This window comes from Ochotona curzoniae, unplaced genomic scaffold, assembly GCF_017591425.1.
Source record: "Ochotona curzoniae isolate NIBS_2020 unplaced genomic scaffold, NIBS_Ocur_1.0 scaffold_4505, whole genome shotgun sequence".
NCBI classification, from domain to species: domain Eukaryota; kingdom Metazoa; phylum Chordata; class Mammalia; order Lagomorpha; family Ochotonidae; genus Ochotona; species Ochotona curzoniae.
Window position 1 is genome coordinate 16,071,717 of NW_024467118.1, and position 23,711 is coordinate 16,095,427.

Consider the following 23,711-nt stretch of genomic DNA (forward strand, 5'->3'; position numbering starts at 1 on the left):
TGGTTTCAACCAAGTCTAAGGAGCAGTAGAGGGCAATTGAGTACTTCAAAAATTTGCTTTCTTTCTGGAGAGGTGAGCCTTATGGATCAAATCGGAACATGGTCAGAAGGAAAGAGGTTGGCATGAAAATCTTTGGTTTTAGGTGTTGTGGCTGCTAGAATATGGGCCTGAGATTTTTCTGGTACTTGGTAAGACGTTTACCTCCTTGCTGTGGATGGCAGGTGAGACACATATTTGCTTGTGTTTCTTTTTTTGCCTGTGAGTGGTCTTTCTAGGACCCCATGGGACTTTGTGCTCCCCAACTCTTCCCCGCAACTCATACCCTGCTTTTTTGTGAGCAAAACCTCTTGCCGCTGCTGCCCTTACATGCTGGCTCTAGTGCTTGCCATGTAAATGTGAACTCTTCATTTCGCTTTCCCTTGACTACATCTCTCTCAGTGATAAGGGCATTCTTTAAGCTTCAGCTCTTTAAAAGAAGGTATGAAAAGAATTTATGGACCCAGGAATTTATGACCAAGTTCTTGAAGCACATGCCGAAACACTGGTGGCTGCCTCCTGCTCTGTACCCAATTGCCCTGGGCATGTGCACGGCCAAGGTTTGCCAGGGAATAGGATAGCTGCTTCCTGTCCTCTCCACATTGACACCTTTGATCCTTAAACATGATAGCGCTGCCTGAGTCCTGTTTAGAATTTTCACACACTTGGATGCTTTGATGTTTAACACAAACCAAAGCTTCCCCTGAGGATGTTGTTCAGAAGAGATGTTGTACGGTGATTTGGAAGGCAATGTGTGCACCAACTAGACAAGGTGACAGGAGATGAGAGTTCTAATATTTTCACTAGTGAAAAGAATATATTATTTTCCAGCCTATGCCTCATTCCGACTGAGGCAACTCATTAATTAACTCCACTTGGTCAAGTCAGCCATTATTCCAATGCAAACAATCAGCTACAGCAGGCTGGGATCTATTCCTGTTTTAATTTGGTTAAAGTGCAGCAATCAACACAACAGAGGTCTCCTAATGTTTCTCTGGGAACTTTCCCATGATTGGGCATCTTAGGAAGTGACTTGGGTACTCCTTCTAAGAGGAAATTAGAGCAAGCATGGTGATAACTGATGCTCTTGATAAAAGGACCATCACCTTTCCATAGGTGATTATTCCTCAAATTATTATGGATTCCAGAAATGTGTGGGATTAGGACTAAAAATATCAGCTATTGGACCCGGCATGAAAATCCTTTCCTTGCAAGTGCCTGGCACCAGTTCATATCCTTGCTGCTCTACTTCCCTTTCAGCTCCCTGGGACAGCAGCAGAGGAATGCCCAAATCCTTGGGACCTTTCACCCACGTGGGGGACCCAGAAGAAGCCCCAGGCTCCTGGCTTCTGATTGGCTCAGTCCCAACTCTTGCTACCATTTGAGGAGTGAACCAATGGACAGAAGATCTTTATCTCTGCTCCTCCCTGTAAATCTGCCTTTCCAATAAAAATAAATAAATCTTTTTAAAGTGGCAGCTGTCATGCATCCATCAGGTTTGTTTGTCTTCTTCTTCATGCTCAACATAACACAATTGTGTTGTGAAAGAAGCAGTGAGAAGGAAACCATATGGAGTATTCCTGTCAGCAGTAGTCCTTTCAAGAGAGGGCTTGTTTGTAAATGGTGAGTCTTTGCCAGTGTCAGTAATTACTAACTGATTACACTGTCCACTAAACAATTATTACATCCTAGACTGATTGTGGAAGGAATGAGTATTTTATTCTACCACACTGATTTGTTAGGATGGGTTAGCTTTACTGGCTTTTTCCTTGGTTTATATTCTTTCTGTGCCTTTCTCTATTTCATCCTTCACACAGTTTCATTTACTGTTGCACTAGGAGGGAGGGGGCAATACTGGCATCATGTAGGACCTGAAGGAGCTTCCTTGTGCCCAGGGCTTTCTTACCCACTCTACACTGGATAGACTACATCCTTAATTTCCTGGGACTGCCCTACATGTCAAGCGAGGCTATGATTGGAAGTTTGCTCATTTCCTTCCGGTTTTGACACTTCTGGTCAATCCTCAGTGAGTCAAAGCTTTTCAGCTGCAGAATTTCTTTCAAGAGGATGTATATTTGTTGTCATTTATAACTGTAGCTTCATTATGATAAGTGCCCCTAAGTAATATTTTTTTTTTTACTCATTATTGCAGTGTTCTGTTTGAAGTGGCTTTTCCCTATGCTCTCAACTTGTCTACAAGAGCCTGACTCTTTAGCCCTCTGCAAAGGCAAGGGCCTTTCACTTCTCGGGGAAGTGTCATTTTCTGCACTTTCTTTAATGTTTTCCATCGTGTATGCTCTCTCACTAGCAGCAGGTGTACTGTACATGACGAAATCATTCTGCAGCAAAGGTGGGTGTTGGTGGTTTCTACTTTCTTCTCAAACTGGCAACAATCTGGGCATAAGTTTCTTGAGATTTCCAGAGAACATGGCCATTCTGCATGGAAAGCTGCAATTTGCAGTTAATCAAAGGGAATATGCCAAAGTCTGGGCATATTAGAGTTGAGTTAGAGCCATCTATCAAGGTTGACTCTCATGTATGGATTGCCCATGTGCCAGTTCAGGAGGGATGAGGTGACTTCAGTGGCAAGTCTCTAAGTATAGAATATGCTCACGGTAAGTGGGTGAGCACTACTCAGTTAACTGTTCTGCCCCATCCGATATAACAACTGTAAAGGCAGGCAAATCCTTGCTTGACTGACGAAAGATGGATGCTCGAGCCTGTTTTCTTCCCTGAAAATTTAGAATTAGGGTGGAGCAAAAGAGGCATTCTGTGTGGGTGACTGGACCAGCCTGAAGGAGATGGGGCTTGAATCCCACCAGGCAGGAGTAGAGAAAACTTGTGCTAGATTTCAGCAGGATGAAACCACAGTATGTGTATGTGTGTGTGTGTTGTGCACATCTGTGCTCATATGAGTGTATGCATGAATGTGCAATGTGGACACAAAAGTTGGAGCAATGATACTATTTCTATTTGTTCTTTCTGGGTCTTCTGAGGTTTGCCTACATTTCTGTCCTAAAGCACTTGTGACAGAGCTTGTGTTGGTTTCTATTATTTGGAAGCAGATAACAAACTCTGTTATTCTAATTATAAAGATATAGACTGTAGGCTCACGTTGAAGATAATCATTTAGTCTTAAGCACCTGCCTGTTCATTCTTTCATTCGGCAAACATGTACCACATTTGGATACTGGGCTAGGTTCTTTGGAGAGGCTGTTGAGTAATGCAGACCCAATGCCTGAGTTCAGAGACCCATTGGGCTGAGAAAAGGAGGTGGGGTGTAAATTTTCCAAGGCTGCCAAATAGGTTACCACAGACATGGGGGCTTAAAGCCACAGTTATGCATTCTCTCATGGCTCTGGACGTCACAGGTCTGAAAGCAAAGTATCAGCAATGCCTTGGTTACTATGAAGACTCGAGGGGGAGAATCTTCTTGCCTCTTCCAGCTCTGGGTGACTTTATTGGTTCTTCAGCCCTGATGACATGGCTCCAACCTTGGCCTTTGGCTTTACATGGGCTTCTCCTCTCTGTTGTGGGGATGATCCCTTGAATTTAGGGTCCACCAGAATGATTTAGGGTCATTTCATCTCAGGTTCCTTGACTTCATGTTATTTGCAAAGACCTTTCTTGGAAATAAAGTCACATTCACAGGCTGTGCAAGTTCTGGAAGTAACACACCATTTAGGGAACCATGATTCAAATCCTGCAGGTGGTAGACAATCATTACAAGTCCGGAGAGTATATGGCAAAACAGACTAGCAGGGGTCTTAAGAAATTGCTGTAAGAATCTCTTCTTCGAAATGACAGTAGGTGCTTGGTAGATTGAGAGATGGGGCAGATGGTGGATGGGCACAAAGACAGAAGGTGGAAACGTAAGTGAAGCTGCAACAGAGCTAGCAGGGAGAAGCAGAGCATGTCAGGCACTGAGGAGAGCAGAGAATCTGATGACAGAGCCCAGGTTGCTTAGTGCAGAAGCTCGAACTCCAGCAGGTAGGAGGCCAACTGTAGACTGGCTTTAAGTGGAGGAGTGAAGTGATCTAATTTGCATTTTAAGAGGATTTCCTTGGCTGCCTTTTTTGCTCCTCAGCACCCAGGTCCCTAATTTACTAATAACGGCCAACAATGTTGCTGGGGGGAAAATCCCCCCATCCCCTCCGTGGCACAGGCAGCCTGGGTAGAGGAAGATACATCCAAAACATTTGATTTGCACATTCCTTCCACCCCATCTGCTTCCACCTTAATTCTGCTTTGGAAAGTTATAAATCAGTAACATATCACCTCAAGGGCTAAGATACCAAAAGCAATTCTGTATGGTGAAAAATAGGAGGCTTCTTGGCTGCTCTGACATTTATTATACCCGGGCGCCTTATTTTTCCTAATGAACGTTTCCTTCTCTTATGCTTATCGGTTTTAACCCAGCCATTTACCACCTCCGACCTGCTGATTAGGGGCTGGCAATGAGCTTCCATCACTGTCAGGGAAGGGGAGGAAAAATTGCAAACTAAATGGCGAGATGTTACTGTGAGAGCCAGCGGTGAAGTCTGCAGCGCTCCCCCAGAGGACGGCAGGCCCAGTGAAACCCTCCTCTCCCTGCAGGGACGTGGCAGGGTCACATGACTGAGCAGTCAAATAGGCCCCTGATTAACTAGGCTTATATTGATGCAAATAATCCTGCCGGAGCCTGCAATAGCTAATGCATTCTGCAACCGTGGGTTTTCATCGGTAGCACAAAATTGTGGCGAGGAAAGCTATTTTCATAATATTAATAATGGAATTACAGAACCAGGTCACTAAGAGGAATGCTGCTGACTCAGTGAATGCAGCGTGGCATTGAATGTGGGGATTAGGACAGAGTAAAACGAAGCACGCATCTTCCACAGCTATCTCATGGTGTAAACCCGCGTTCCCCTCCCCGCCTTCAGTATCAAAGAGAAAGAGCCTTAAAAATGACTCTGGCTAAATTCAATTCTTAGGTGAATTCATTATGAAAAAAAGCACTGTTCCGTGGGCTGAACCACTCACCACTACCTTGGTTCCTCTTTTTTCTTTGATTAAGCTTTGGGTTTTACCTTCCTTGTCCATGTCCTGGTCCAATGTTGCAGTTCAGGCACGATGTCTCCCAGTGCTTTCTACAGGAACAATTATAATTGCAAATGAAGAACGATCCATGCCTCCTCAATGTATCTGCCCATGGAGATGAAGGGAGGGATGAAATTCTGTGCAGACCTCTCAGGACTTGGGCTGAGAGGGGCAAGGTGAGTGCCAATAGCTTTTCTTGTGCAAGGCTGGGAGAAGGCAGGTGATGTCAGCAAAGGACAGCTTTCTATCTGCCTTCAGACTCGTTCATCAGTCCACAGTCATTCCCCATCCAGCCTCAGCAACCACTAAGCAATTGTATTGTCTTCCCGCCCTTCATGTGCTCATTTTTCAGGTAAGTAGCCCTACTAGCAGTCTTAGAGTCAGCTGTGGAGTAGGGAGCTTATCTAGCTTGTTGTGTGGCACAAAAACAGTGGGGAGGAGGACAGTAGCTCTCACAGGTCCCAGTTTTAACTCAAGGGCACCTGCTGACTCAGAGGTTGTGCACAATAGACTCAGAGCCCAACAGCCTCGAGTTGCGTCCTGAGTGACCATTCCCATAAGCCTCCATTTGCTTGTCCCCAGAACAAGGACAGGAAAGAGCTCCTACCTTAGGAGGTTGTGGGAATCAAATGACTTCGAACTGGTTCTTCGATCAGATATTGCCACAGAGTAAGTGCCTAACAGGCAGGAGTTTGACCTTTGGCAGGTGCTTAGTGTCTATGGCGTCAAGATCACAGACAATGAGATCAGACGACCTTGTTGGCATCCTTGCTGGCTATTGGGACTGAATGAAGCACAGTTGTTTGACTTGAGGTTCCCACTGATTGTCACTGGTATGTGAGTTTGTGAGTGTTTCCACGATTAAAGCAGGCCTGGGAGAAAGTAGGTCTCCCATCTTTTGTCCTTGCTACTCAGAACTGGGCTGGGACACATCCTTCTTGCACCATGCAGGTCATTGTTCTGTTCAAAGTAAGCAGCCTCAGGAGCTTGGGCAGCTTCTCCCATGACCTAGTTTCTGAGACTGTAGTAACTTCCCTTGTGTTCTGATTTGTCACTCACTGTCCTTGTTAAGTTTAGAGATCAGAGCTGAGCCCAACAACCCCCAACCGGATGTTTCCATTCCTAGTTCCTTTTACAAATTTATATTTTGGCGACTCCAGGCTTCCCTTGCTTTGCTCAGTACAACCTTCACATATGTTGTTGACTTTCAGAAACGGAGCACAGGAGTGACAAATGCAGTTCACCAAAGGCTTGCTCAGAGCCAGGACCTGCGTGTCGCATCACGGCTCTGGCCAGGACATGGCCTGCCTGACCTGCCTGAGCCATTACTTATCGCTCTGTTCTCAACCCTTCCTTCTCATCCCTCAGTCCTGTCCATCCTATTCTCTAAATGTGCTCGGTTTTCTTTATGCCCTGTTGGTCTCGTTAGTGGGAGCGTTCTCCCCAATATTCTCCTAGCTGACTGTACTGCTTTATTCAGGCACTGCCTAAATTCTTTTCTACAGAGGGTCCTCTTCTTATTTCATTTTTCCATACCACTTAGTTTACTCACGTTTCTAGTTCCTGCTAATTTGTTTCTTGTGTGGGTCTCCCACTGGATTTAAGGTTTTATGAGGTGTGGTCTTGGTTATTGTAGTCCTATTGACGTCACAGTGCCTAGCACAAAGTGGGTCCTCAATAAATACGTGCTGAATGAATAGCTAAGCAGCAGCCATTAGCAGTGTGGAGGGAAGAACATAGCTCCCCTCAGTAAACAGCACGCGAATGTAGCCACGGTGGCCCCCTCCTAAGCATGGCCGAATGCACAGCGCAGCCACAGCAAAGACTACACCGTGGCCTGAGGGATTACATCCACAACAAGGAGGTGGAGGAAGGATACGGCCCCGGCTTCAGTCCCTCCTGACGCCGGCCAGGCTCACGGCGCGCCTGGGTTCAGCACAGCTGCACTTGTCCTGGCGCAGCACGGAGCCCCGCTTCCAACAGCTCTTCCTGCCTCCTGGCTTTGCGCGTGCTGAGGCACCCGCTGGGGGGCGCTGTGGACGTGCCCTGACTTCCGGCGCCGGGGCCCAGCTAGCGGAAGCAGATCTAGCCTCTTCAGGTTGCTCTCACCAGCCAGCTCCTTATTTATGGAAACCCGGGCAGAAAGCAGTGAGCACAGGGTGATAAATAGCGCTTTGTAGGAAATGTTTCCCAGTAATGAAAAAGCGACCTCTGTTCAAATGGGGCCTATCTTTAGGAACGTGGATGTTTTCCTCCCCGCCCCGGAGGAGACAAATTGGCGGAGTCAGAGTGGGCAGCCGTGGCCTTCCTCCGCGCGGGATGGATTTCAGGGCCGCGGGCGCAGTGGGGGCGTGCAGGTGTGCCGTGGCGGCCCGGGATGCACATCCATCAGGAGGCCGGAGCTGGGTCAGGTGGCTGGCGGGAAGCAGCCTCGGAGACGGCCCTGACCTGGGTAAGTGCCCAGGCGGAGGGCAGCCACCAGCTCCTTAATCCTCACCCTGATCTGTGTGTTTTGGGGCGTCCTGGCCGCTGCCGCTGCGGCCTGAGAGAACTTGGGCACCTGCCCTGGTGGTCTGGTTGTGGGCCCTCGCACTCCGGCCTGGCAGGGCTGGCGCTGCGGGGCACAGGGGCGTGTTGACTCAGGTGGGCTTCTCCTGCTCAGGGCTGATTCGATTTGTCTGGCTGACATTTAAACTGAGTCTTGATTGGATGGTGGAATCCAGACTTTGAATCTCCAGGGACGCTGGCTGGGCCAGGTGCGTTTTTTTCTCCTTTTTTTTTTTTTCTTTTGTGCTAGTACAGTTTCAAATTTATAGAAAAAAATTCAGCGGAAAGTAGAATTTGCAAACGTGTGCTTCATCTTCTGTTCCTCTCTGTTGCAGGGTGCGAGTGGGGTCCCGCTAGACATGTTTAAGGTGTATTAAGGAGTGTTTATTAACCAAGCCTGGTGATAATAGGGCCCATTAAGAACCACAAGTCCATATGGCAATCTAGCCCATTGTAATCCCAAGAGAAACAGATAGGCATTACTCTGAAGTCCTTCCATTAAACTGAAGACCTGTGTCCCAGCTTCCCCAGCAATGTAAGTTAGCCTAAGAGCCATGCAGCGAACAACCTGGATACACTTACAAAGCTGCAGACATTCACCTTTGCCTGGTTTCTCTTCCCATATTCCACTACTGCTAGGCCTCACCTCTCCTGGAATTTCCAATAGTACACAAATTAGAACTACAAAGCATCTTAGCATTGCTGTCTTCACTGTCCTGCTCCAGCAGTGACCAGAGGGTGAGGAATACAGACACACAGGGGCCATGCTCGGAGTCTGTCCATGGGAAGCCCTGGAGCAAGCAGGTACTGGGGGAGGCCAAGAGTTGGAGTGTTAGAACGATGGAAGCACGCGGCCTTGAGAGTGAGTCCCCTCCTTGTCCTGAGCTTTTATAGGGGCCTGTGAGGGGAGTGTTTACACAACAATGCAATACCACCCCCTCTGGGGTTTCAGGTGATGATAGGTGAGCCTCATGGGAGGGAACGACTAGGTGGTGGTTGGGGCGTGGCTTCCAAGCCTGTGATCCTGAACTAGCTGCCTACGTTACTACACTCTCCACTTTCCCCTTTTACTATATATATCTTAATATGTGTATATTTATTTGAAAGGCAGAAGGGAAGAGACAGAGAGCTCTTCTTTTTGCTGGCTCATTCCTAAATGGTGGCAACACCAGGTTTGGGCCAGGCCAAAGCCAGGAGCCAGACACCCCATCTTGGTCTCTCATGTGGGTGGCCAGGACCCAAGCACTTGGGCCATACTTCACTGGCTTCCCAGGTGCGTTAAGAGCCAGCTGCTCAGGCGGTGGGGTAGCTGGGAACTGAGCCGGGATGTTGATATGGGTTGCATCTGTGGCCTGCAGTGGATTCACCTGATACATCATAAGCCAACCATCCTTTTCCCTTACTATTGGGGTCTTGCTTTGGTGTGAGATGCATGTGTTACAAATTGATGAGCCAATACTGGGATGTTCCCATCGATTCAATTCCATAGCTGATATTGGAATTGGCTCTTTATGTGGTACACATTATAGGTTTTGCCAAATGTATCCTGTCCCTTATCCATCACTATGCTGTCCTGGATTTGCAAGGAGAGCCCTACTGGGGCCCTGGAGCAGAGTGGCTCTGCCAGGCTACCTGGGGGTGCCTCGCGTCCATCTGCTGGTAACAAGCTGCCTGTCCCTGAGGGGTGGGGTGATCAGAGCTGCTCTCAAGCACAGGAGTGTTGCCAAGTAGAAGAGGACTGACTTCCCTCTGAGCCAGGTAGGGGGACTTCCTGTTCCCTCACCTCGTGACTACCTGTCCCTGCTCTTTAACTTTTGAGTTCAAAGATGTCTTGGCTGTTGTGGGGAGGGTGCTTTGTGTTCCCACGGGGGGGTGAAGCCATGAGGTCAAGCAGAAACATGGGCACGTGTAGGTATCATTGTGGCTGGATAGTCTGTAGCAAAAGAGCTTGCCTCCCCTGTGCCACTGAGAGCCGTTGTCCTGTGGAGGTCATGGCCAGGAAAGGAGGTGAGAACTCAGTGTTCCCTGGGCAGAGGCCCTTCCTTAATCATGAGTGACATTATCAGGGTGTGCTGCCAATGGATGGGGTCCCAGGATTTCTGCTCCTCTACCTCAGATCCTCAGGGGACCTTTCCCTACAGCCTGCTTTTCCCTGCTTTGTGCAAGTAGCCCGAGGATGGAAATGTTATCTGCAGTCTGCAGCACCTCACATGCTCATTTTACTTATGGCAAAACTCAAGGGCAGAGATATTAAGAAAACTACCAAGCAGTATGCTGAGATTTGAGACCAGAACTACTAGCTTCCGGAGCTTGCGGTTTCCTCCCTGCATTTTGATGGTATCTGACTTGTAGCTGATGGGGGTATCCAAAGAGGTAAAAGGCTTACTGAGCTTTACAAAATGGTGAGTGAAATTGTGTGAGAAGTCAGATTGGATAGCAGGCAGTTAGGGTTTATGGACCCTGGTGAAGTTATTTTTTAAAAAATATAAAATTGGGCCTGGTGGCGTGGCCTAGTGGCTAAAGTCCTCATCTTGAATGCGCCTGGATCCCATATGGGCGCCAGTTCTGATCCCGGCAGCTCCACTTCCCATCTAGCTCCCTGCTTGTGGCCTGGGAAAGCAGGACGAGGACGGCCCAAAGCTTTGGGACCCTGCACCCATGAGGGAGACCCGGAAGAAGTTCTGGGTTCCCAGCTTTGGATTGGCACAGCACCGGCCATTGTGCTCACTTGGGGAGTGAATCATCGGACGGAAAATCTTCCTCTCTGTCTCTCCTCCTCTCTGTATATCTGACTTTGTAATAAAAATAAAAATAAATCTTAAAAAAAAATTAAAAATATAAAACCATATTTCTCTCCCTCCCCCCCTTTTTTTTTAAATTTCCCAGGACTTTCTCCCCTTGGGGGAGGACAAAGGGGCAGAATTAACATCTCAAATTCACCATCTCAGAGTTGTTTTCCTAAAGAAAGCAAGGGGAAATGTCCCACCAAATCTCGTCTCTGGGTCACTGTCAAGGAGATGGTGCCTGAGTGATCAGCTTATTAGCCTGGGAGGAGGAATGTAACCAGTCCCACCCTCCAGAGGTTCTTTGCTTTAGAACCAGGTACTATTGTGAACAAATATTTCCTTTGTCCTTTGAGTAACTACTTCCACTCCCCCCTCCCCAGCTCCCGTCCCCGATGGTGCATAAAAGACACCATCTCCACTGTTACCTTGGGTATTTTCTTTCCTTCCTTGGATCCAGACTTCTAGAAGTCTGTGGTTTTTCTTTTTTAAAGATTTATTTATTTTTATTGCAAAGTCAGCTATATATATATAGAGAGAAGGAGAGATAGAGAGAAATATCTTCCGTCTGATGATTCACTTGTTAAGTGAGCGCAGTGGCCGGTGCTGTGCCGGTCCGAAGCCAGGAGCCAGGAGCTCTTCCCGGTCTGCCACGTGGGTACAGGGTCCCAAGGCTTTGGGCCTTCCTCGACTGCTTGCCCAGACCTCAAGTAGGGAGCTGGATGGGAAGCAGGGCTGCCCAGACTAGAACCTGCGCCCATTTGGGGTCCCGGGATGTGCTGCTAGGCCACTGCGCCAGAACCAAGTCTGTAGTTTTTCCTCAGGATGCGTGAAACCCTTGCCTGCCACAATGGCAGGAGTCCTTTTTCTTTTTCTTTTCATCCCATAAATAAATCCTGCTTTGCAAAGTGGAATTGTGGTTTGAAAATTCTTCTTTTGTGTGAGACAAAAAAAGAGGTTGCTGCTGTGATTCGCCCCTGTTGCGGGGTGCGAGCGAGATCACACCAAATATGGCTAAGGTTTATTAAGGAGTCTGTTAACCAAGCTTGGTGATAATAGGGCCCACTAGAAATAGCAAATCACAAGTCCATATGGCAATCCAATCAATCATAATCCAACCAATCATAACCCCAAGAGGAACAAACGGTCCTTACCCTTAAGTCTATCCTTTAGGCTCAAGACCTATGTCTCAGCTTTCCCGACAATATTAGTTATCCTAAGAGACACACAACGAATGACCTGGACACACTTACAAAGCTGCAGACATTCACCTTTCCCTGACTTCTCTGGCCACATTCCCCTACTGCTAGGCCTCACCTCTCCTGGAACTCCTTTCAGCACACAAACCAGAAATAACATGCTATATCCATGTCCCAGCTAAGCAGTGCACAGGGGCCGTGCTCAGGGGATTACCTGTCTTGGCAAGGCCAGAGCAAGGGAAGCACAGGGCCAGATCAAGAGAGCGAGCCCCTCCTCATCTTGAGCCTTAATAAGGGCCTGTGAGGGGAGTGGTTACACAACAATGCAATACCGCCCCCTCTCAGATGATGGGTGAGAGTGACAGGTGGGCAGGAGCCCACACCCGGGAGTGGCTGAGGATGGAATTAACATTCCATTGCTGTTAGGCCCCACCTTCAGGATAAAGGGTTGGGGACACAGCCACATTCCATTTGCCCACTGTCAAGGGGTGCTGTTACTGGCTACACCCCCTAACAGCACCAAGTACCCTATTTCAGAATGAGAACAAGTTCAGAAAGCGGGCAGGGTAAAAAGAGGCAGTGTTTGTGGACACTGCTTATTGCCAGAGTTGTTCCAAGAGCTTTGCCTTTTCCCCAAGGGTTATTTCATTTAATCCACATGACCAATAATATCATTTATTGTTATGACAATTGTGGCCATTTTAAGATGAGGAAAGTAGATTTCTAGAGAAGTTATTTGCCCACATCAAGTGGCTCTAGAGTTTTATCGGGAGCTTCTCCTGAGCCAGATCAGGGCTGTAGCTTAGCAGAGCAATTTGCTCTTAATGGAACCTCACTGCCTTTGGGCACTGTGCCAGATACCTGCCAACATTCCTGGATATAAGCCTCATCCCCAGATCAGAAAGGGCATTTATTTATTTCTCTGGACAAGTAAAGAAGCAGAGTCTCAGAGAAGTCAAACAACTTATCCCTGGCTGCACAGCTAGTAACAGAACTGAGTCTTAGCCCCAGATGTGTCTGAATTTAAAGGTTGGGTTGCCTCTCATGCACTGGTGGCTTTCTCACTGCAGCTGAGATATCGGGGAGCATTTGCGAAGTACAGCTCCTGAGCCCCAACAAGGAAGCTGATGTAGAAGCCTAGGGCATGCCTGGAACTCAGCCTTTTTCGATATCTTCCAGTAACAAGAACGGCTGAACTACACCATTGTTCAGTGAGTATGATGATCTGAAACCAGCCTACACAGCGACTACACTCCTGAGCAACAGTGGAAAGTGCAGCTCTGCAGGTTCCTGGCTCCTCTGGCATTGATTTGCTATGTGATGCTAAGACAATCATACTATGCATTGCTTGGTTTCCATGCATATAAAATCACTAGCTAATGCAGGTATCTCCTTTGAGTTGGAATAGGGAGAGGGTTTACCACAACAGATGTTGCAACTGCAGAATGTTTGGATGGCTTGAACCAAAATGTGCCCAATAGGAGGAAGTTAGCATTGATGGTACCAGCTCACAGGCAGGATGGAGGCAGTCTTGCTGGGTTGACTCCCTTCTCTGACTCTCAATTTCCAAGTCTGAACTATGAATGCATTGAATATTCTGCATTTCTTTGAGTATGATCTGGAATGCACTGTACCCAAAGTATTTGCATTGCTTGTTAGAAATGCAGATCCTACTAGAATTTCAGCTCAAGACAGCAAGGGACAGTTTGTTCAGTTCTACATCTCTAGGCCTGGGAACAGAGCTCGGTGTATAGCAGGAACTGATTAAATATTTGCTGATGGAGTGAATCAGTTCTTGGAAATCAGCCCAGTCCTACTGCATTAGCATCTCTGGGTGGGATTTGGAATCTGCATCTTTACTAAGAGCCCCTGTTGATTCTTAATGGTATTTGAGAACCAGTGAATTACGTTGTACTGTGGTTTGAGTATATGATTTGAAGCTGGGCCCCATGGACTCCTATGTGGCATTCTGGTTCCATGTGTGATGGCAGTGATGGGTGGCAGAAGCTTTAAGAAGTGGAGCCCAGTGGGGGATGATTAAGGTGTGAGGGGCACACTCTAATAAAGAGCTTAATGCTTTCCTCTGGGAATGCAGTCTTACTGCATCTCTCAGAAAGTCACTTGGGAGCCAGCCTGGCACCTCCTCTGAATCTGTCTGCCCTATGTTTTGCCATGGTACTTCTGCATGGGTCATTTCTCATTCTGCTTCTTTGCCTTACCAGAGCTGCTGTGGTGCTGTTGGGGCCCCCATATCATGAGTGAAATAATCCCCTTTTCTTACATGTTTTCCTGCTCAAGTTACCTGTTGTAGCAACACAAAAAATACTGACCCAGGCAGCCTCTGTGGCTTTTCTCACATTTCCTTGGACAAATCCCTGACTTGTTCCATAGCAAAGCTACACTTCAATCCTATGGTGGCAGCTACCCTTTCTTCCTTCAAAAGGGAAAAAAAGAAATGGCACAAGCCCCCATTTTTGTTTGTTTCCTGCTTGCTCTAACAAAGGCCTTGGAAGTAGTCAGGCCTTGAGGCCTATGGCAATGGAGCAGGTGGAGCTGGGACATCTGGGGACAGAGGCGTGGCTGTGTGTGCTGCAGCAGCCCCTTGACTGTTCCTGCAGCCTCATTAGGAGTCCAGATACATTTCTCTAGGGGACACCATGAGTCTGCCCGTAATCAGGAGCCATTTTATTGATTTGCCACAAGGTAAGCTTGAAATCTACACATCCATCCTTTCTGCTTGGCCAACTGCTCCTGTCTGCCTGCCTGTGGGGAGACCCTAAGGGAACTTAGACCACATTCTTACTGAGATCCTAGCATCTGATGTTTCTCAACCATGGTTGTACATCGGGCTGCTTGAGGGAACTTTTGGGAGAGGAACTTTCTGTTCCACCAGAAATCAGGTGCTTGGGAGCCTCTGTGGGTGGGCTTGGGAATGCACATCTTAAAAGGGCTCTGGAGGTGATGGGCTTGCATCAGCAAGGTTGCAAATGGCCACTTTGAGCTGATGTTGAGCTGCCTTTCAAGACCACTTCCTTGAGCCATCTTTGTCCCATCAATTGCTGCTTAAAAAAGGCTTAAATTCAATAGTAATATTTTGGTGTTTTTTTGAGCCATGTTATGTTTATATCAAAATTGAATTGTAAGTAAATAGGATGCTCATACAACTCTCTCTTCCTCCACCCCTTCCTCTGCACTTCCCTAGCCATATTGTTCTTAATATAAATTTGCATATCTTAATATAAATTTGTATGACTGACAGTGGGCAAAGGATTTCTCACCTTGAAAGATGAGACCTAGAGTTGAAAAGAACTCCATGGACACCTTCCCCCATCAACCCCTCAAGTAACAGGTGGCTTCTTTGTGGCCACAATGTCTGTGGCTGTGTGGGCTCATTCCTTTGACTTGCAAGTCAGCTTGCAGCAGAATTTATGGAACCTGCTCTGTGTGTTAAACCTTCCTTTCCCAGGGGCAGCTCTGCAAGGCGACTGCACACCTCTGCATACAGAAAAGGGCTGAGGAAGAGATTTGAAAAGAATCATATTAGGAGTCCTTTGCCCCCAGTTGGATACCCATTTTTTTTTTTCCAAAAATTTCTTAAGCTTTCTGTATGTCTTTCTGACTTATTTCTCAATTTCTTAAATATGAAAAATTTTCACTAGGGGGCACTTTGAGACTGAGTAAGGGAGAAGCCCAATAACTTGGTGACAATAGATTCCCCTTCACCATTAACTAGGTAAACAGTCCTGCACAAAACAAAATATAAAAAATACATAAGGAATTAAATATGTATTTAGCTGAAACTGTGATTCATTTTCTGTTGGTTGTTTTCTGTGGCATTCTTGGACTTAACTCTCAAGTGACTGGAGGATTGGCATAATGATAATAATGGCAGTGATTATGGTCTCTGCATCTGGCTTAAGACAGGCATGTTGCTTTCTGCAGTGCCTTTGTGTAACTGTGTGTTTGAAGCTTTCTTTCCTTCGTTCATTGGTTCACTTGCTCCACTCAAGAAGTAGAAAGAAAGGGAGCTGGGTCTGTCCCAGGGAGCTGGCAAGAGCTCAGCTCTGAGAAGACGTTGCTGTGTTTTTCAGAATGGTTGAATTTCAGAAAGCAGGGTATGGAAAACTGCTCCCTGGGCACAGGCCAGAGTGGGGCTGCTCGGAGAAAGCAGATCCCAGAAGCCCAGCTTTGTCTTCTCAGAAGTGAAGAACTGTGTAATTTAGAAGCACTTGGCTTCTTCCCGGAAGAAACATGCCCACACTGCTTTCAAGGCCATGAGAAGATGACTCAGGCTCATTCTGGCAAAATCCCCCAAGAACCAAACCACTGCTGTTTTCCTGTTCCTGATGAGGTATTTTCCTTCTTGCAACTGCCTCTGCCCTCATCTTGTGCCTCTCTTTTCTCTCACCCACCCCACCCTCTCCTAGTTCACCTAAAGCTTTTCTTAGGATGTATATGACCTGAAGCTAGAGATGGGCAATTGGAGAGGGGAATCCTGGCAGACTCCCAAGGCATTGCAATGCTATGGGAAACAGCCAGATGACAGAGGGTATGCAACAAGTCTCTGGAGGCAAGTATCCTGGGGGCTTCCAGGGTGGAGGGGGTGATAAGTAGAGAGGAGACAAAGGGGCCCTTTTCAGGTGTGTGGAAAAGCATGTGCAAAGTCCTGAGGAACCCCTCCCCTCCAGCAAGGCAAGTGTGGATCCCTGGAAATATTGGGAAAGAATTGAGCCTAAGGTGTGAAGGGAAAAAGAGAGTGGGAGAAGAGTTGGCAGAGGCCAGGACACCACATCTTCAGGGTGTTTCAGAGCTCCCCTCCGTGGTGCTCATTCAGCTCATTGTACCTCCAAGAGCACAGGGCTCCCCTGAGTTTCTGTAGGGTCCTGGTGAATCCTTCTGTTCTCTTTGTTTTCAGTGAACACTGCATTGTTTAATGCATTCAGTCTGCCAACAAATGGAGATGGAATGACCAGTCTTAGTAGGCCCCGCTGTAGCTGCTGGGATATGACAGTGATCAACTGCACTGATGATGGCGATGATGACGATGATGACCCATTTTTAAAAATAAGCCAGAGCTTTGGCAGCAGGCTGGGTTTTGTGATCTCTCTGGGCATAGTCAGCTAGCTCCCCTTGGAGCAACAACCCTTGCCTGGCCTACAGTGGGGTCTGGTTTCTGCCTTGGCCCTGGCCTCTCTAGACAGTAAATTCTCTCTTTCATTTCATTTTTTTTCACTGTCCTCATTGTCTTAGCAAGCAATGCTTTTTCTCTTTTTTTCTTTCTTTTCTTCTTCTTTTTTTTCCCCCCATGTCTTCTCTCAAGACATTTTGTGCAGGTGAAGTTTCCTTGATAGCTCAATGTGTTCCAGGCAGGAAGCCTCTGGAGGCCAGTTGCGGACATCTGTGTTCTCCACCAATCTCAGAGCTTTCTCTTTAACTCTGAGATATTCCTATATATCCCTGAAAGTGACCTAGGACTTCCATAACAAGCCAGCATTCACTAGGTGGCTTAAATCCCAGAGGTGCTTTGTCCATAGGGCCCTATTTCTCTGACAGTTCCCCAGGAGGGCACATCCTCTTGTATCTCTTCCAGCTTCTTGTGGCTGCAGCCAGTCTGTGTTTCTCAGGTGTGACATCACTTCCATCTCCTCTATGTCACTTCCATGGTCTTTCTATAGGCCTGTCTCTGTTTCCAATCTTAGTTTCCCTAATAAGACACCAGAATTACATATAGGGTCTACCTTAAATGGGGATGAACCTATCCTGACTTGGTTATGTCTGCAAAGATACCACATTATATCATGTGGCTTCAGCATTTTTCTGGGAAGCACAATGAAATACATAATTCTGGACCAAAGAAGCAAAGTTTTCTTTTTTTGACTTATAAGCCAGTTCCTTTCTCATATATGTATATATATTATTTATATTTATACATATATAAGCATATATAAATATATATACACATATAAAATATAAATAATATGTATAATACAAAAATATATAATATATTATTAATATAATATACAATATAACTATAATCAAATAGAAATATATATATTTAATTTGGCAGATTTACAGAGAGAAGGGGAGACAGAGATGTTTTATCAGTTGGTTCAATCCCCAAATGCTCACAGTGACCAGAGCTGAGCCAATCCAAAGCCGGTAGTCACAAGCTACTTTTAGGTCTTGAGCCACCCTTGTTGTCTTTCTGGTCCATAAGCAGGATTGGAAGTAGAGTAGACTGAACGTGAACAGGCGCTCACATAGGATGCCAACACTACAGGCATCTAGTATTCTGATTAGTCTGATGTACCACCTTGCCAGCCCCTCTTCCCTATGTATGACGTAGCACTCTAGAGTTTCCCAGTGTTGCTAATGCCGCTAAGTGTTGTTTTCATATGGAAGCATTGCCCACGACTTCAGGGACTGTGCCAATGGGGACTATAGTCCAGGCAAAAAGAAAATGGGGCTCCCTAAATTCCAGGGTGTGGAGGAAAGAGGCCTCTGTCCTGTGCTGTCATCACTGTTTTTTTTTTGCAGTTCCCTGCTCCAGTGCTGCTCAGCCTGTGAGCAGGCAAGGTGCTTGCTGCTGGGTTTAAGTGTATATATCCTAGGCTAAGAGGTCCCTCTGTGCTCTCCACACCTGGCCTTTCTCATGTTCCCGCTTAGATCCAGGCAGTGCCTCAGGGTGAAGGGCAATGCAGTGTGTGATGGTGGGCAGGTTTGGAGCCCGGCAGCTTAGGGAAAGCAGAGCTTTCTCCGCATTGAGTTGGGACCAAAAGCACAACATTACAGATACCAGGGGCAAGCTACTGGCCATGCAGGGGGCTGCCAGCAAGTTCAGAGAAGGTAATTCTCATTGGTTGGCGTGAACCTAGAAATGTCTGGGAGACAGCCAAGTTATGTAATTGACTCAAAATGAAAAAGAGGGGTTTTGTTGCTTTTCTGAAGGGGAGCAGGTTAAGAGATGTTTTCTGTAAAGCAAACACTGCTTTTACATACTTGAATTTTGAATGTCTTTTTCTAAATAGGGTTCTAGTCATTGTGTATGCAGTTTTGAACACACCAGCTCCTCTTACCGTGTCACCTGTACATGGCGAAACCAGTGCAAGGGTGGGTGGTGTCCAGCTATTTCATGTCCTCTTAGCAGAGCGTCTTTCCAGTGGGCTGTGCTAGAGCTGCCCTGGCCACCAGCCCTTCCCACCAAGGCTGGTGTGTTCCCCGCCAGAGCACTTAGGAGACTGCTAAGAGGTGAAGTCAGCAGGGTGTGGGATGTTTCTGCTGCTCTGCTCGGGAATGCCGACTGCTTTTTGCAAACATATTAAACATTCATATCTACAGAATGGGCAGTTTTATAGTGCACAAGCATGCTTTTTCTGGACACGGATTAATTTATTTTTTATTAATGTAACCTTAGTATGCCACGTTTTCCTCACAGAGCTCCAGACCTGAAAGGCCTTGGCTGAACTCAATGAATACTTTATGATTGCATTTAAGACAAAGGGAACCAATAAACTCACCCCAATTTACATTTCAGTGGAGCCTCATAAGTAATGCATGCATGCATGCTGCTCGCCTCACTGCTGTCTCCGGAACTGCCTTAATACCTCATCACACGCGTGACCTTTCCAGGAGCCACAGACACAGAAGTGTTCTCTTCAAACTATTTTCTTGTTCTTCCCTCAACTACTTGGAACATCTCCCTGTGGTTGTGAGGAGGTAACCGCAAGGAGCAGCTCACTGTGACATCCTGCTCTTGTGTGCTTTCTCCCTTGAAGAGCCCTGCATGCCCACAGGCTCAGCCTCCACCGCGACACAATGTGTGTAGGAGGGAGCTTTAAAACCTGTGGAAAAATGGAAAGATTAATTTATGTTGGTGACAAAAATCTTGGACTCCACATATCCAGGGCTCTTTAAGCAGTTCATGAGGAATGTGCATTATGAAGTAATTTCACTTGAATCTCACTTTTTTTTGTACCAAAGATGAATTTCTCATTTCATTCCATTTTTGCCCAAATTTTTTGAAGTACTCTAGTATAATACTAAGAGGTACATTTACATGTATGCACATATGAATGCATATATTGTTTTTATTTGTCCATCATCATCTACCACTATAGCTATCTATCTGTCCACCTGTCTATTCATCCATTTGTGTCTTTCTTCATCACATTAGCCCTCTTTCATCAAACCTACCGTAAATCTCTGATGTGCCTTAGGATGCTTCCTCTTGGAACTTGCTTGTCATGTTGGAAGGCAGTCCATGTCACATGGAGAGGCTGTGCGAAGCTGTTCCAGCCAACATGTCCATCAAAATGCTGATGGGCGGCAGCATCTTACCTATCTGGGTCTGCAAAAGGAGAAGCCTCAGGGGATGGCAACCTGTGGCCCAAGTGAAGCCCAGATGAGCCTACCCCACTGACCTCTGCCCCAACTGTAGTTCCTGAGCAAACCCGAGTTATTCCTCTTATTTAAAGCCACTGTTTGGTGTGTGACTATTTTATAGGCACAAATAAGTGGAACATCCTGTATCTCCTTACATTTTGAATTTTGTAAAGAATTAAGGTTTATTTCTTGTCTTGTTTATAATCTGTCCCATTGTGTAGGGGAACTCTTCCTGAGTTCTCTTGTTTTACCCCAAAGCCTGTGAAAGAGTTTGGCACATAGTAGGAAACGTGCAGTTTTCTTGGATGAACAACCGTTTTGTGTCTACGAAATTGTTTTCTTGCTTATTTTCCTCCTCCTTTCTCCACTCTGACTCCTAGGCCTCAGTTTTTCTTTCATCTTCCTTCTATTTCTTTCTTTCAATTTCTCTCCATTACCTCTTAGGTTTTTTTGTCCAAAGTTTTAAAAGCCATTTTTTTGGTTACTCAAGCATAAATAAATGCATTTTCCTTGTAAAAAGGTCAGGTAAAGTTGGATTCTCCTTGGTTCAGCACCTGCCCCCAAGCCTGGCCCTCCTCCCTTCCCATCATCCTCACCCCAGTGTTGCTAAGACTCATCTCCCTTCACTAACCTGAGGCTACTCTTCTGCCTTCACAGTCTCCCCCTTGCAGCACATCCTTCATTATCCTCTTAATTAGTCCCATCTTCCACTCTGAAGCTCTTACCCACAAAGCTTCTCAGGCTCCCGATTGCCTTCAAGTCCATGGCCTGGCTTTGAACCTGGAGCTCCATGGTGCACAGCCTGCCCTTGATAAGTTTTTGGTTTGTGCCTTCTTCCCTTTGTGCACCTTCAGTTCCAGTCCCAGTGTTTCCTCCCAGCCTCTGAAGGTTCTATGACTTCCCCACTGCTGTTTTGCTGCAGGGTGAAGGCTGTGATCTGCGTGTCTTCTATGCCTTCTTAATTCTCTCATCCTGTTCTGGGAACTCTGTTTAAGCTTTTGGCTGGGAGTGGTCCCTTCCCCTTTTTTGAAGAGGCCACTCTTTTCCAGCTTTAACCTCACCTGCCTCACCTGCCTCCGGGGAGGAAGCCAATCTTTTTAGCTGCAGTGCAGGGGGCACCATGCTGTGTCTGTGATGGGTTTATAGAGCTGGAACACTTGAAAGGCTTGTAGAAGGTTCTGCTATTGCTTCTGTGTTTTCCTCAGTGGCAACAGCGAATGGGAGGTGGAGATGGGGTGGAGAGGTTGGGGGAGGGGGCAGTGGTTTTGCTCTTATATCAGGGACCATCTATTTGCTTCCTAGGTGTGGTGACAGTGGCCAGGCAAGGGGCAGAGAGGTATGTAGATTAAGAGAGCTCTTCTGTGGTCCTCATCTCTCAGGCTCACTAGCTTCAGATTGGAATCTTTGAGTGTTCTGCTATCTAGAATCCCCTGACAGGGTGCATATTACTTGCTAATGGCAGAATTGTGACTGCAAATTCTACCTGCCTTTGGCACGACAGGGGGCAGGAGATGGGAGCAGGCCCATCTGGGATGAAAGAGTGTGTGTGTGTGGTTTTCCAAGAACCTCATTCATTTCATTATTTATTCTGCACGTTGATCAAATATTTATTACACTCTATGTTTGAGCAGTATATACTGGGCTAGGATTGGGGTGGGGAATACATGATAGACACAGTTCCTGTCCTCTAACATAGTTTTTGGTCTAATGTGAGAGATGAGTTGAAACATGTTAGGCAAATAATTTTAAGTTGGCACATTCAGGCGTTGCTAGAAATATCTGTATAAAGGGGGCATGGGCCTAGAGGTGGGGGTAGGAGAGGTAGGGGAAGGCCATCTGGAAAAGGTTGGACTTAACAGGATTGTTGTTGGAGCTTCAGCTTGCTCCTGTAAAGAGCAGGAGGCAATCCAGCTGTCTTTGCTTTGGACCCTTTAAGCTGGTTCCCTGCCTTGGCCCCCAGCAGGTGCAGTCTGTGGCATGGTACCAGAGGCGGTTTCACATCGGTGTGTTGAGAGCCTCGGCTAGGCATTGTTCTCTTCACCTACAGGTCAGGCTTTGACCTTGACACACAATCTGTTTCTTCTCAGGCTTTTCCAAGGGGATGCCCACTGAAGGAAGGGGCATTTTCTTGCTCAGCCGAGGATACGTGCGGGGAGCTTCGCGTACAGATCCCAGGACACCTCACACATCACGTGTGTGTGTGTCTCCTGTTTCACGTTTCCTTCGATCTACCCTAGACTTGGACTGTCATCTTTCCTTCCCCCTCCCCCCATCTTAGAAGCAGAGCAGCCATTTCCACCTCACCTGGAGCCGCTTGGCCTGCTTCTCTAATCCCAGGCTGGCTGACCTGGCTCCTGCTCCTGAGTGGGTTTATCAATGCACTCACCAGACAAAAGTGGGTTTCTCCCTGGGGGAAGGATTCTCCTGCTAGCTTCTAAAAGGAAAAAAAAAAGTTCTGTTGCAGGGGAAAGATAAAATAAACTTGGAAACCCCTGCAGCTGGCAAGCCTTATCGTCGTGTGGTCAGAGGGTCTGTACTAGCTGACAGTGAGCCGGGGGAGAGCCGTCCTTGCGTCTGTACACCTGTGAGAGACTCTCCCTGGGGCTCTTAAAAGCCCTTCTGCAGCCAGTGAGCTCACCTGCCGGGACCAGACATTCCTTTGAACTTGTATCATGGTCCGGCCCTGGCTTTTGTCTGTTCGGCTTATTCCCTTTTCTTCTACATCTCGTTCTTTAACCCTTGACATTCAATATTTACTGAAAGCTTGTTCTGTGCCAGGAATGAAAGGAGGCTTTCACTAAGGAGAGAAATGCTTTCTAGACAGGTGCAGAGAACTTTATTCAGACCATGACACAATGTCCCTTTCTTCCCAGAAAGTGCTCACATCTCACATCATGGTGCTCGCTGGCTGTGTTGTATGAACCCTCATGGCCAGCACCTGGTTAGGCCAGCTTCAGGGGGATTCTCTCTGAGATTGTGTGTCTTGACAGAGCAGCCATTATTTAGTCCCTCTTGTGCAGAAGCTGCAAAATGCGAGCTCAAGTGTTTTGGAAAGGGCCACTATTCTCCAGCCCCAGTGCCAAGTGTGGAGAAAAGCAGTGAACATTGAAGAAAAAGAAATTAACACCCAGAGGAGAAAAAAGAAGGTTTAGCAAGAGAATCCTGGTGAGCCGTGGTCTCCATGTCCCAGTTGTCCTTTTCACAGTCCGGTTTTTCAATTTTACTTGGGAGTTGGGTTAAACAATAATATCTTTATGAGGTCTTTTTTGTTGGTTGGTTTTTGTCAGAACTTGTTTGAAGTGAGATTCTCTCACTTGCCATCAAATACCAAGACTAATTAAAATGGGAGATGTAAGGTATTTTGCAGTGATTGGGTTTCTGTGAAAATAAAGGAGAAAACAGACAAACAAACAAACAAACAATGATGATATAAAATCAGCAGGGCCTAGATTACATGACAAGGTCTGTGCAGTGCCAGGCATAGACTGAGTCTGCCCGAGCTCCCTTCAGCGTTAATTGCTGCCCTTCTTTCCATTCCCTTATCTTCTCTTCCTGGAAGCTTATTTCAAGTTAGATACTGGAAAGTAAAAGGTTTTGTGTGCCCTTGTAGATTACTAATCTTCTAAGTGGTATAAAGTGGCCTGGGTGATCGAATGCTTCTTTCATGTCCTACTTTTTAACAGAC